Source organism: Euleptes europaea, chromosome 1 (genome assembly GCF_029931775.1).
Source record: "Euleptes europaea isolate rEulEur1 chromosome 1, rEulEur1.hap1, whole genome shotgun sequence".
Classification (NCBI taxonomy): domain Eukaryota; kingdom Metazoa; phylum Chordata; class Lepidosauria; order Squamata; family Sphaerodactylidae; genus Euleptes; species Euleptes europaea.
In genome coordinates, this window is record NC_079312.1 from 165,433,301 (window position 1) to 165,447,025 (window position 13,725).

Sequence of the window (13,725 nt, forward strand, 5' to 3'; positions counted from 1 at the left end):
AGCGGCCATTTTCTCCAGGTGAACTGATCGCTATCAGCTGGAGATCAATTGGAATAGCCCCTCCCCCCCAAAAAGTAGCCTTTCTACGGCAGTGCAGATGGGTTCTCCATTGCCACACACACCCAATACTACCAAAGCCCAACACAAAGAAATCAAATGATACAATGGAGATTTAATCAGGTAAAACTCCAGACCCCAGTGAATCTCAGCAACCAGGGCATCACCCATGCTTACAATACTTATAGGGTTGCCAGGTGCCGCTTCACCACCGGCGAGAGGTTTTTGAGGCGGAGCCTGGGGAAGGTGGGGTTTGGGGAGGGACTTCAGTGCCATAGAGTCCAACTGCTACAGAGGCCATTTTCTCCTGGTGAACTGATCTCTATCGGCTGGAGATCAGTTGTAATAGCGGGAGATCTCCAGATAGTACCTAGAGGCTGTTGGAGAAGGCAGCATGTGGCTCAATAGTAAAACTAAAGTAAACCCAAATTGGGATATATGTATGAAAAGAACTGCAAGGGTGATTAATTCTAAACTAAAACAATATTAATACACCGACATCAAATAATTAGCATACATCAAATAATGCACAGGAGCTTGAGGGAGGTCATATAATCTGTGTTGGAAGGCACTCGGAAACCTCAAACTACAAACAAGGCGAATAAGGATACAAGGTATACAATGTTACAATGTATAAGCCTCAAACAAACTGAAAAAAAATGGATATAGTAATGAAAAGTTGAAACAAGCCTCACCAGGCTTATATACAATGTATTTAAAGGTGCTACAGAGGCCATTTTCTCCAGGTGAACTGATCTGTATCGGCTGGAGATCAGTTGTAATAGCGGGCAATCTCCAGCTAGTACCTGGAGGCTGGCAACCCTAGATACTTATCAGGCATGCCAGAGGAGAGGCAGGTAGCGGACACGGCTGTTATGCTCTTCAGAAGAACATTAAACCATGAGGCTCTACCCTGGGTTGGAGGGTGGGGGGCAATGGCTGAGTAAGTTTGGAAGATAACAGTGTTAACAGCGTTGCTAGCAGGAGAAGCCAGGCGAGGACATGTCTTTTGCTTGGCAGTTGCTTGATTCTTTCCAAGCGGATAACAAAAATGCTGCGGCTGAAGACCAATTTATTCAGTCATCTGGCTGCTCCGTGCAGACCCTGTTCTAGAGGTCTTCTGCCCTCTTAACCGGTACTTCACACCTAGTGTTTCTCAAACTGGCGAGCCATAATGAAAAGTTCCTGCGAGCGCACAGCATCTGTCCCCGGTTGAGATCCTCTTCCCAAGCCCTGCTCTCTATGTCCCGCTTGCAGAGGACAGGGTTTTCTCAGTGGTGGCCCCTTGCCTTTGCGGCTTGCCTGGAACCTACCTTACTATCATTTAGATGTCAGGCTTTTAACTCTGGCTTCTAACTGAGGGGTTCCATCTTTTTTTAGCTGCTTCTGTGGTCTACCTCTAGCCTGAGGAGTGCTTTATCGATATTATTTTCAGCTGCTGGGTGTTGTTTTGTGTTGTTTTAATGCCCCTGGCTTGTTTTGGTTGATAATTCATATATATATTTCTGTTTTTATGATTTTATTGTACTGTTTTTACCTTGTCAGCAGCTTCGGAGAGTCTCTGGAGAGGCAGCACACACTTTTTCAAAGCAGGTAAATAAATGTGCTGGTATAAAAGGCAACACAAGGCTCTAATATAGTCACACAGGAGTAATCCTGGCCGGCTACCTTTGTAGTAAAATGGAATTGTTCAGAAGAGCATATTTATGAAGCAGATAGGATGCTTAAGTGTCATGTCTGTAAAGAAAATTAGGTAGTTTTGTTTTTTCCTTCCCCTGAATTGTTCATTATAAGCGCAATCCTGAAGGTGTATATGTGTGGGGGGGAATCGGCATAGGAGCCGACGTGACCCCACGCCGGCGTAACTGCCCATTTATCCCAGGATAAGGAGCACTTACAGCAGCATGGGGGGCATTCATGCCAGCCTCGGGATGCTACGCCACTACGTGAGGCTCCAACGCCAGCGCTGCCTCCTGGCAGCATTCCAGCGGTGCAAGTCCCCGCTAGGGTTGCCAACCTCCAGGTACTAGCTGGAGATCTCCAGCCGATGGAGATCAGTTCCCCAGGAGAAAATGGCTGCTTTGGCCATTGGACTCTATGGCACCGAAGTGCCTCCCCCTCCCCAAACCCCGCCCTCCTCAGGCTCCGCCTCAAAAACCTCCCGCCTGTGGCAAAGAGGGTTCCTGGCAACCCTAGTCCCAGCACCAGCATCCTGGGAGGCATTCCCAGAGCATTGTGGGGAATGGATCTGCCTTTCGGCAGCATCCTAACCCCTTTCGCCCTGGGAACGCCCCCTCGAGTTGCAGCATTGCTATGCTGTTTTCTATTACGGCATTTCCCCTATTTTACATTGTTTTTATTGTACTCCGTGGAGGCGCCACCCGGCTGACGCGCATCCAACCCCCCCTTCAGGAATGGGCCTCCCATGTATTGTGTGTGTGTAAAGTGCCGTCAAGTCGCAGCCGACTTATGGCGACCCCTTTTTGGGGTTTTCATGGCAAGAGACTAACAGAAGTGGCATGCCAGTGCCTTCCTCTGCACGGCACTGTTTTATTTCATGGTTTTCTAATTCTGGAATCTACGTTTATGGCATTGTTTGTTTTATTGCATTTTCTCTTAATTCTGTAATCCGTGAATTTCCATGAGAAAAGCAGACTGTAAATGAAATTGGTAAATCAGTAAACACAAATACTTTATGATTATTTTATTATCAACTTCAGCTTACATTGTTCTCCTGTCCTCCATTTGATCCTCACAACAACCCTCTGAGGTAGGTTAGGCTGAGAGTATGACTGGGCCAACATCACCCAGCAAGTTTCCATGGCACAGTGGAGATTCGAACCTGGGTTTCCGACTCCCAGATCACATCTCTGCATGTTTTTTTTTGTTCTGGCCCCACATCTGATAAAGTGGCTTCTGGCCCTGGGATACATATGCAGAAGAATGCAGCATAGGGTTGCCAGGTCCCTCTTTGCCACCAGTGGGAGGTTTTTAGGGCGGAGCCTGAGGAAGGCGGAGCTTGGGAGGGGAGGGACTTCAATGCCATAGAGTCCAATTGCCAAAGCGGCTGTTTTCTCCAGGGGAACTCTATCGGCTGGAGATCAGTTGTAATAGCAGGAGATCTCCAGCTAGTACCTTTAACATTTTTAAAAATCTGCACAGGTAATCAAATCTCCAATAGTCAATCAGAAGCCTAGCTAGCCGCAGATGTCATTGTGCCCACTTCCCTACCTTCCCCCCTCTGTTATTCTGTCCATTTTATGAACTTAGGGGGCTGCCTGACTGCTGAGCCCTCAGTAGTTACTTGGAGCGGTGGACTCTGATCTGGAGAACCGGGTTTATGTAGTGTAATTTATTGCAGTCACTGACCAGTATTACAGAGTTAAAACATCGTTAAAACGGAGAACTGGATTTATTCCCCACTCCTACACAGGAGCAGCGGAGGCTAATCTGGTGAACTGGATTTGTTTCCCCACTCCTACACATGAAGCCAGCTAGGTGATCTTGAGCAAGTCACAGCTCTCTCAGCCCCACCTACTTCACAGGGTGTCTGTTGTGGGGATGGGAAGGGAACGAGATTGTAAGCCGGTTTGATTGTCCCTTAAGTGGTAGAGAAAATCGGCATATAAAAACCAACTCCTTCTTCTCCAAAGACAAATGTAAAGTTCTGCATTTAGGTAGGAAAAATCAAATGCATAATTATAGGATGGGGGAGACTTGTCTGAGCAGTAGTGTGTGTGAAAAGGATCTTGGGGTCTTAGTAGACCAAACACTGAACATGAGTCAGCAGTGTGATGCTGTAACTAAAAAGGCAAACGCAGTCTTGGGCTGCATCAACAGAGGTATAGTGTCCAGATCACGCGAAGTGATGGTATCGCTTTACTCCGCTCTGATTAGACCTCAACTAGAGTCCTGTGTTCAGTTTTGGGCACCACAATTTAAGAAGGATGTAGACAAGCTGGAACATGTCAAGAAAAGGGCAACAAAGATGGTGAGGGGTCTGGAGACCAAGTCCTATGAGGAAAGGTTGAAGGAGCTGGGTATGTGTAGCCTGAACAGGAGAAGACTGAGAGGGGAAATGATAACCATGTTCAAGTACTTGAGGGGCTGTCATATTGAGGAGTTGTTTTCTGTTGCCCAAGAAGGTCGGACCAGAACCAACAGGTTGAAATTAAATCAAAAGAGTTTCTGTCTAGACATTAGGAAGAATTTTCTAACAGTTAGAGCGGTTCCTCAGTGGAACAGGCTTCCTCGGGAGATGGTAAGGTCTCCTTCCCTGGAGGTTTTTAAGAAGAGCTTAGATGGCCATGTGTCAGCAATGCTGATTCTGTGACCTTAGGCAGATGATGAGAGGGAGGGCACCTTGGCCTTCTTCTGGTCACTAGGTGTGGGGGGGAGGTAGTTGTGAATTTCCTGCTTTGTGCAGGGGGTTAGACTTGATGACCCTAGTGGTCCCTTCCAACTCTATGATTCTATGATTCTTCTTCTATGCCATATGCTGTTTTATTTTGGTTATATTGGTTAGCACAGTTATATTTATTGGTTTTAATGTACAAGTATTAGGGTTTTTATTGGTTTTAATGTTGTTACCTGCCCTCTGCCTGGCTTTGGCTGGGGAGGGTGGGATAGAAATGTGAAGTACAAATACATAAATAACTATAGCTGGGTTAAAGCCCTACTTGGCCCCACCCACTTCCTAAAAACACTTGGCGGGCACCAAAACAGGCATAGGTGGACACCATGTTGGAGACCCTTAGCCAGGGCTGCCAGGTCCCTCTTCGCCACCAGCAGGAGATTTTTGGGGTGGGGCCTGAGGAGAGCAGGGTTTGGGGAGGGGAGGGACTTCAATGCCACAGAGTCCAATTGCCAAAGCAGCCATTTTCTCCAGGTGAGCTGATCTCTATCGGCTGGAGATCAGTTGTAATAGCAGGAGATCTCTAGCTAGTACCTAGAGGTTGGCAACCCTACCCTTAACCAAGATAGTAACACATTTTTACGTTAGATCCAAACATAAAAGCTTTGTAATTGCTTTTATTAGGACCACACTGTACAAGTTTTCGAGGTCTCCGGATCTCTTCATCAGGCTGGGTCTTAATGGCGGAGGAGAACGTCGCGGGCCTTCATCTGCATTCTGCGTAGAAAGCCAGGCAGACTCGAACAGATAAAATGGTGCCGGGTGCAGCTGCTGGTATCGTTGCACTTTTGGCCTTCGGAGGGGGAAAGAGGGGAGAATGACAGCCTCTAGCTGAACATAATAAAAGACTAGCAGTGATTAACAGCATTGTTCTGAGCAGAGCTACACCCCTCTTAGGTCCATTGAAGTCAATGGGCTGCAAGGTGTAACTCTACTTAGCAGGGCCGTAAATGTCTCTCCACCAAGAAACAGAATATTTTGACATTGGAGGCCGTTTTGCAAATGTTCCTTTGCTGGTTCAAAGACTTCCCAAGCTAAGGCTAAGAGCCAGCGTGGTGTAGTGGCTAAAAACGGTGGTTTGGAGCAGTGGACTCTAATCTGGACAACTGGGTTTGATTCCTCACTCCTCCACATGAGAGGTGGATGCTAATTGGGTAAACCGGGTTGGTTTCCCCACTCCTCCACATGAAGCCAGATGGGTGACCTTGGGCTAGTCACACTCGGCCCCTCCTGCCTCACAGGGTGTCTGTTGTGGGGAGGGGAAGGGAAGCCGGTTTGAGTCTCCCTTAAGTGGTAGAGAAAGTCGGCACTCGGCATATAAAAACCAACTCTTCTTCTTCTAAGCAGGGGCTATGGAATTCACTGGTTCACAACTGCCCAGGGTCCTACTTTGCCTGTGGTTTCCCAAGAGGCGTCCAGGACGGCACTAAAAAAAATGACAGTCAATGGAACCAGGCCTATATTTTTCCACGCTCAGTAAGAAGAAGCTTCCAGATCAGAAGGTTTCAAAGTAGACTCGATCAATGGTAACTCTAAGTTTGGAGGTGAAGGCTTCCTACTCCAGTGCATGCTTGGCAAAGATGAACTCATGAATACATGAAGCTGCCTTATACTTAATCAGACCCTTGGTCCATCAAAGTCAGTATCATCTACTCAGACCGGCTGCAGCTCTCCAGGGTCTCAGGCAGGGGTCTTTCACATCACCTCCTTGCCTAATCCCTTTAACTGGAGATGCTGGGGTTGAGCCTGGGACCTTCTGCATACCAAGCAGATGCTCTACCACAGAGCCACAGCTCAGCTTGGCTGCTGCCAAGGAGACAGGAGTTGATGGACAGGAGGCCTGGCTGGATTCTTGTAGTTTGAATACGGAAGCTTGAGACTCAAGGGAAGAGGGACTAACTAAGGAAGCAAAAGCATGAAGGCTAAAATGAAGGCTGGGGACAATTCCAGCTTTTGAGGCTCCCAGCCATAATAAAATCCAAATGAGAGTGTGTCATTTGGGTCCAAGAACACATGAAGCTGCCTTATACTGAACCAGAACCTTGGTCCATCACAGTCAGTATTGTCTACTCAGACCGGCAGCGGCTCTCCGGGGTCTCAGGCAGAGAGGGGTCTCACATCACCTACATGCTTGGTCCCTTTAATTAGAGATGCTGGGGATTGAACCTGGGACATTCTGCATGCCAAGCAAATACTCTACCACTGAGCCACAGCCCCTCCCCAATAGGGATGTGCATAAAAATAAGTTGTGAAATGTATTGATCACCGCAAAACCTCTCAAGCATCTGAATCTGAGGCTTCCTTTGGTAAATTTGCCAGCTCTGGGTTGGAAAATGCCTGGAGATTTTTGGGGTGGAGTCTGGGGAGGGTGGAGCTTGGGGTGGGGAGGGACGTCATTGGGATATAATGCTGGAAGTCCAAAGCAGCCAGTTTCTCCAGGGGAACTGATCTCTGTCATCTGGAGATCGGTTGTCATTCTGGGAGATCTCCAGGAACTACCTGGAGTAAGGTTGCCAGATCTCTCTTCACCACTGATGGGTTTTTTTTTAGAGGCGGAGCCTGAGGAGGGTGGGGTTTGGGGAGGGGAGGGACTTCAATGCCATAGAGTCCAATTGCCACAGCGGCCATTTCTGGAGATCGGTTGTCATTCTGGGATTTCTCCAGGAACCACCTGGAGTAGGGTTGCCAGATCTCTCTTCACCACTGGTAGGGTTTTGTGGGGGCGGAGCCTGAAGAGGGCGGGATTTGGGGAGGGGAAAGACTTCAATGCCATAGAGTCCAATTGCCAAAGCAGCCATTTTCTCCAGGTGAACTGATCTCTATCAGCTGGAGAGCAGTCGTAATAGCAGGAGATCTCCAGCTAGTACCTGGAGGTTAGTAAACACAAAACCAGCAATTTACTGCAAACAACGTGATTCATCCGCAGTATAGAGATTAGAACTTACAGCACACTAATTTTTGGTTTGCAGTACCTGGAGGTTGGCAAGCCAGACCTGGAGGCCAGCAACCCTACCTTTGAGATTGAGGCCCAGGTCAAATGTCCCTCCCCACACACACACACTGGCGAGGACACCACAATGCAAATTAATAGGGTTCCCACACAACCTCAAAATGCGTCTGTCGCTTTTAAAAATCAAGGGGATTGTGGGCCTTCCGAACGCACAGCTTTCTCTTCGACTTCCTCTAGCGTCCCCTCTGCCTGTTTCAGCTCAGAATATCCGCGAAAGTTAAAACTAGAGAAGCCGATCCTTTTTCACCCGGGCATGTGGGCTGTGTGAATATCTCAGTGAAGGGCAGAACTGCCATTCCGGCGCTGCGCAATTTCCCCCTGGCAGCCAGGCAATGCATATTAATGCCTACCCACACCTCAGTTTGCGTGCACATACGCACGCGGCAGAGAAATCACAAAGCGTGCATACACAAAGGCCGGGCTTCACTCCTCTCTCTCTCTCTCTCTCTCTCCCCCCCCAAAAAATGACTGCAGTCTTTTCTTTCTTTTTTATTATGGACAAAATATCTAAGTGGGGCTCTCTGACCGCTTGGTTTTACCTTAGGGAGCAGAGTTATATATGCACACATAAGTATCAAGGGGATCTAATTCTAACACAGCACGGTGGGCGCAGCAACAACATGGATGACACAAAATGGCTGCTGCAGGAGGCGGAGCTGGCCGCAAATTGGTTGCCGCAGCTTAACTTCGGTAACAGAGCGCTGATCCTTGTGCTGTGGTGGCAGATCCTGGCAAAACAATGTTTTAAGAAATCTGCACAGCCAATCAGAAGCCTCGCTGTGCAAAAGGCGTCCTTGGCCCCGCTCACTTCCTAAAAACACTTGGCGGGCATCAGAACAGGTGTTGGCGGGTGCCGTGGCGCTGACGGGCACTACACTGGGGACCCCTGGTCTAGTAGCACACTTGAGCTCCCCTTTAGCATTCACTGTAAGGGGGGGGTTAAAAATGTGGGGGAGAGGGAATTGTAGGCAGGGATTCTGGTTAGAGCTGCTAGGTCGCTTAGATTGGCGGGCAATTGGTGCCCGGCTTGGAAGCGGGGATCGCGTGTGCGCGCGGCCACGCCGATGCAATCACATGACTTCTGGTTTACACCTGGAAGCGCCACATCACAACAGGCCTTTTACCATTCAAACTCCCAGTTTGAGTGGTAAAAGGCCCGTTGCAATGCGGCACTTCCGGATGTAAACCGGAAGTGATGTGATAGTGTCAGCGCAGCCGCAAGCATGTGATTCCTGCATCAGCTCTGCCCAGAAAGCCTCCTGCCAAAGCCGAGGGGTGACCTGGCAACCCTAGTTCTGGTCCTTTTTAGGCTGGAGAGAGTCTCTGGTTCAGGGGTGTCAAACATATGGCCTGCGGGCTGGATCCAGCCCCTTGAGAGCTCTTATCCGGCCCGCGAGCCAGCCACTCCCCCAGTCCCGAGGTGTTAGGGTTGCCAGGTCCCTCTTTGCTACCGGCGGGAGGTTTCGGGGGCAGAGCCTGAGGAGGGCAGGGTTTGGGAAGGGGACTTCAATGCCATAGAGTCCAATGGCCAAAGGGGCCATTTGCTCCAGGTGAACTGATCTCTATCGGCTGGAGATCAGTTGAAATAGCAGGAGATCTCCACCTAGTACCTGGAGGTTGGCAACCCTACAAGGTGTCAATGATCAAAGACTGTTACATAAAAGAAAAGAAGAGTGTTATTGTTCTAAGAAGGTTTGCATTTTAAGTAAAAAGTAAAAAATAATAGCTTTTATTGGCTTTGCCCATGTCTTTTATATAGTTTGTATTTCCAGTACTTGCCATTAAATTTTATGGCACCCATGGCCCAGCCCGACCAAATGACATTTATATCCTATCCGGCCCTCGTAACAAATGAGTTCGACACCCCTGCCCTAGTTATTGCAGTCAGCTGAAAGTGGAAGGAAATTTTTTTTAAAGCCTTGCTGCCTGTGGGGTATATCACTCATCCCACTGTTTCCCCAGATAAAACTGGCCTCATAGTTTTCTGTGGCATTTCTAAAACCTAATTGACCAAAATATGACAGGCAAAAAAAATGCATATCACGGCAGCTTTGCCGTGATACTTTCAGCCATCTTATAAAAAATCATCTCCGACTGGTTTTTATTTATTTACTTTGTTCATAGCCCGCCTTTCTCACTGAGACTCAAAGCGGATTAAGTGGTATAAATCAATGCAATCAAATTGCATGACAAATCTTATTAACACTGCATCAGGACTAGAATTACAAAAATTAGGAACCAGAAAAAGTATCCAACGTGATTTGTCCAACGATGCAAAGAATGGAATTACAGAATTAGAACACAATGCTGTAACAGCAGCATAATATATACAATATACAGATAATACATACCAGAAAGACTGGTGTAGACTACAGCCCTGTTCCCTTTATAAAACTCCTTCCTGGTTATGAGTAAGGCACCAGTAAATGAAAATAAAATGTTCTGGACTTAATCCAGAATTAAAGAGCACGTTCTGAATATTTCACCATCAGGGTACAGGGGACGTCTCTTTGGCTACATCTAATCAGCAAGAGGGGATGGTGCTATTTCATTTTGTACAGTTTTGATTTACACTGCCAGAAGCCCGGCTGCCTTTGACCATCTGTTTTTCTCATGAGTCTGCATCTGAGGACAGTTCTCTTTCTCAGCGAGATTCATGTCTCTTAAGAGTTTTGCCAGGCTTCCCCCGAGGATGCACAAAAAGAGCTTGTCTGCTTTTTGGACCACCATACCCATGTGCGATTCCGATTCACTTCCACGAACATGTGGCAGAACTGCCCGGTGGGCGGTGCCCCATGGGTCAGATTGGCATGAATTCCTGCTTTGCTACCCTGAATGATGCCCAAAAGCTAGAGTTGCCAACCTCCAGGTACTAGCTGGAGATCTCCTGCTATTACAACTGATAGAGATCAGTTCACCCAGAGAACATGGCCGCTTTGGCAATTGGACTCTATGGCATTGAAGTCGCTCCCTTTCCCAAACCCCGCCCTCCTCAGGCTCTGCCCCAAAAACCTCCTGCCAGTGGCGAAGAGGGACCTGGCAACCCTACCAAAAGCTGCCACTTGAGACAGACGCCTCCTCTTATCCCCTGTTCATCCTGACTCAGTTTGAGGCGGCTCAATCAAGGGTCTTTGCCTGAGATCCTAGAGGGCTGCTGCCAGTGAGAGCTGTATAGACCAGTGGTCGGAGTCAGGATATACCCAATGCTTCTTTGCTTGGCGTTGCTTTCCCCCCACAACATTACAGCTGCTTAGTAGTGAGCCTCATTTGAAGATATGGGATTGCTATTGCCAATTCTAGGTAGGCTGATAAACTGGTATAGGATGCCCTCACCAGGGTATATGTACTGTTTCTGGTGCCAGGAAAACTGGGCAGAGCTAGGGCTCATAACCAACACTGCCTCAGCAAATGCAGGCAGATTTGGTGCTGGTGCCTAGGAAGGATGGAGTTTGGGGTGGATATGATGTCACTTCCAGGTGATGCTCCAAGCTGCCTCCCCTAGCCTCTACCATAGAGACTGGGGGAAATCCTATGTGAAGGCCATTGTCTCCCCTCGGGGATGAAAAATTGGGGCTGGGAGCAGGTAATTCCCCACCCCGGGCAGGTAAATGGGAGTTCTAGGCAGAGCAGAAAAGAAACAGGACATGGAAGGATAAATGACCTCAGCTCTCACCTACATCTTGATGGCGCTCTGGAGTTAACAAACAGTGCCATCCTAAGAAGAGTTATCCCTTTCAAGGGCCATTGACGTCAACGGGCTTAAAAGGATGTAACTCTGCCTGGGATGGCCTTGAAAAGCTGCTTGCGAACAAATGCTCATTTTATTATGGTAAATCACAGTGAGGACATGCTGTCCCTGTTTGCTTATGTGCATGTATTGGGTTTGGACTATGTATGTGTGATAGGCAGTGAGTGAACGTGTACAGCTGGGGATCCCAGTATCCATGTAAGGAGCTTGTGTATACACGTGATAAGTGTATCTACAGAAGTGTGCTTTGGTGCGTGTAGTCAGGTGCTAATGATGCATGGGTATTAGTCAACACAGCCAGAACATACTGGTTTTTAAGGCTACAAGCCTCGTTGAAACTGTGGGATGTAACTTCTCAGTAAATATGCTTAGGACAACAGCATACGTGCCTTTCTGTGCTTAGCGGTTCTCACAAAGGGACGGCCTTATGTAGTTTCCCCATTGCTGGTGTGGCTGCTGATAATGCGCAGCATCAATGGGACTTCCACATCATACGTTTCCCTGAAGTTTCCCTGCCCCAGTCCACCAGCAGTGGCCACCCTACTCCCTTAGGCCAGAATTTAAAAAAAAAATCAGCACTAGAATATTTTTATATTCATATGTTGTTGTAACAATAGATGTCACAGGCCCTGTGAATTCCCAGCTTTCATTTAAAATAAAACTAAATCTCTAGACCTTCCTGTTGTGAATGTATACCTTTCCCCTTATATCTCCGCAAGGGAAAAGGCTTAACATTTATTTGGCTTATATTCACTTTGTATGATCCCTAGCCTGAAAAGCATCCAGCTGTCCTCAACCAGGGCCAGAGCGTTCTTGGCTCTGGCCTGGTGGAACGCTATGCCCAATGAGGTTCGGGCCCTGTGGGACCTAAAACTATTCTGCAGGGCCTGCAAAACTGAACAGTTCTGCCAGGCATATGGTTGAGGGCAGCAACAGTCTTCTGGAGAGCCAGCGTGGTGTAGTGGTTAAGAGCGGTGGACTCTAATCTGGTGAACTGGGTTTGATTCCCCACTCTTCCACATGAAGCCAGCTTGGTGACCTTGGGCTAGTCACAGTTCTTTTAGAGCTCTCTCAGCCTCATAAGATGTCTGTTGCGTGGAGGGGAAGAGAATGTGATTGTAAGACTGTTTGATTCTCCTTAAAAAGCTAGAGAAAATAGGCAAATAAAAACCAGCTCCTCTTCTTTTCCCTCCTTCTCCGCCTCTGCTGTATCCCATGAATAATAAAGATTATTACTGCTTGTGCTACTATGTTGTTATTACAGTAGATGTATTGCTGCTGTGATAGGAAGGGTCCCAAGTTTTATTGTTTGTATTTTATGTAACTATGGATCGTTTTTAGATTGTTTTAAAGGTTGCGAGCCGCTCTGAACCAGGCCTGGCCAGGAAAGGGCGGCCTAAAAATAAAATAAATGAAATGTATATTGTTGTTGGAGATCCTAACCTAGTGTTCCTTCTTCTTTATGCCATGGGGACAAATGTCTGCCATATGGGTGGGAATATCTGAATTTTCCCACCCACACTGCAGCTGTCCACGCTTTACTGCCATCTTTCCCAAAACTCCAGAGCAACATAGGTTTGAGAAAAATCAGAGAAAAGCCAGGGAATCCTGGGAGATGCACAAATGCACCATGATGTTGCAGGGAAGCAGGGAAAACCCCCACTTCCCAACAGCATTGAACCCGGGCCAGTCAACCTGTGTGGGAAGGGCCTTTTTGTCTGTGGGGCTGTTATACATGAACTCGTCTAAATAACACCAATTCTTTCTATTTTAAATGGAAAACTTATTTGGAAGAGGGGAATTCAAGATAGAGAAATATTAGGAGAGGGTGGTGCACAGTAAAAACCCTCTCCCCTGCAGTTTTTGTTTCTTTAAACAATGGCATTGAGCTCAGTTGCATGCATTTTCATGCATAAATAACTACTATGCACACTGGCAAAATATATTGATTTTTTAAAAAAATTTAAAGTTCGAGAAAGTTTTGGAAACCTTGCAATATCTTGGCTTCCCCCCACCCCATTACAAATACAGGGGCCCAAAATTGCATAGTCTGTTTTCTGCCTGTTTCTGCTAAGGCACTCAGGCCTCTAGGCTAGGGTTGCCAACCTCCAGGTAGTAGCAGGAGATCTCCTGCTATTACAACTGATCTCCAGCCGATAGAGATTAGTTCACCTGGAGAAAATGGCTGCTTTGGCAATTGGAGTCTATGGCATTGAAGTCCCTCCCCTCCCCAAACCCCACCCTCCTCAGGCTCCACCCCAAAAACCTCCCGCTGGTGGCAAAGAGGGACCTGGCTGCAACTTTCCTGCAGGTCTCATGTCATTCTAATGGAGGAATTCATGTGGTTATGAGGGCAGGGGGACCTGCGTAAAAGAAAGACCAACATCAAAAGTTCTAAAATGAAGACTCCCCCTGTAAGACAGGTTACTTACTGGAAGAAAAATTGTGTCATATTTCAAAATGAAACTACAAAATACCAGAAGGAGGAGGAGGAGG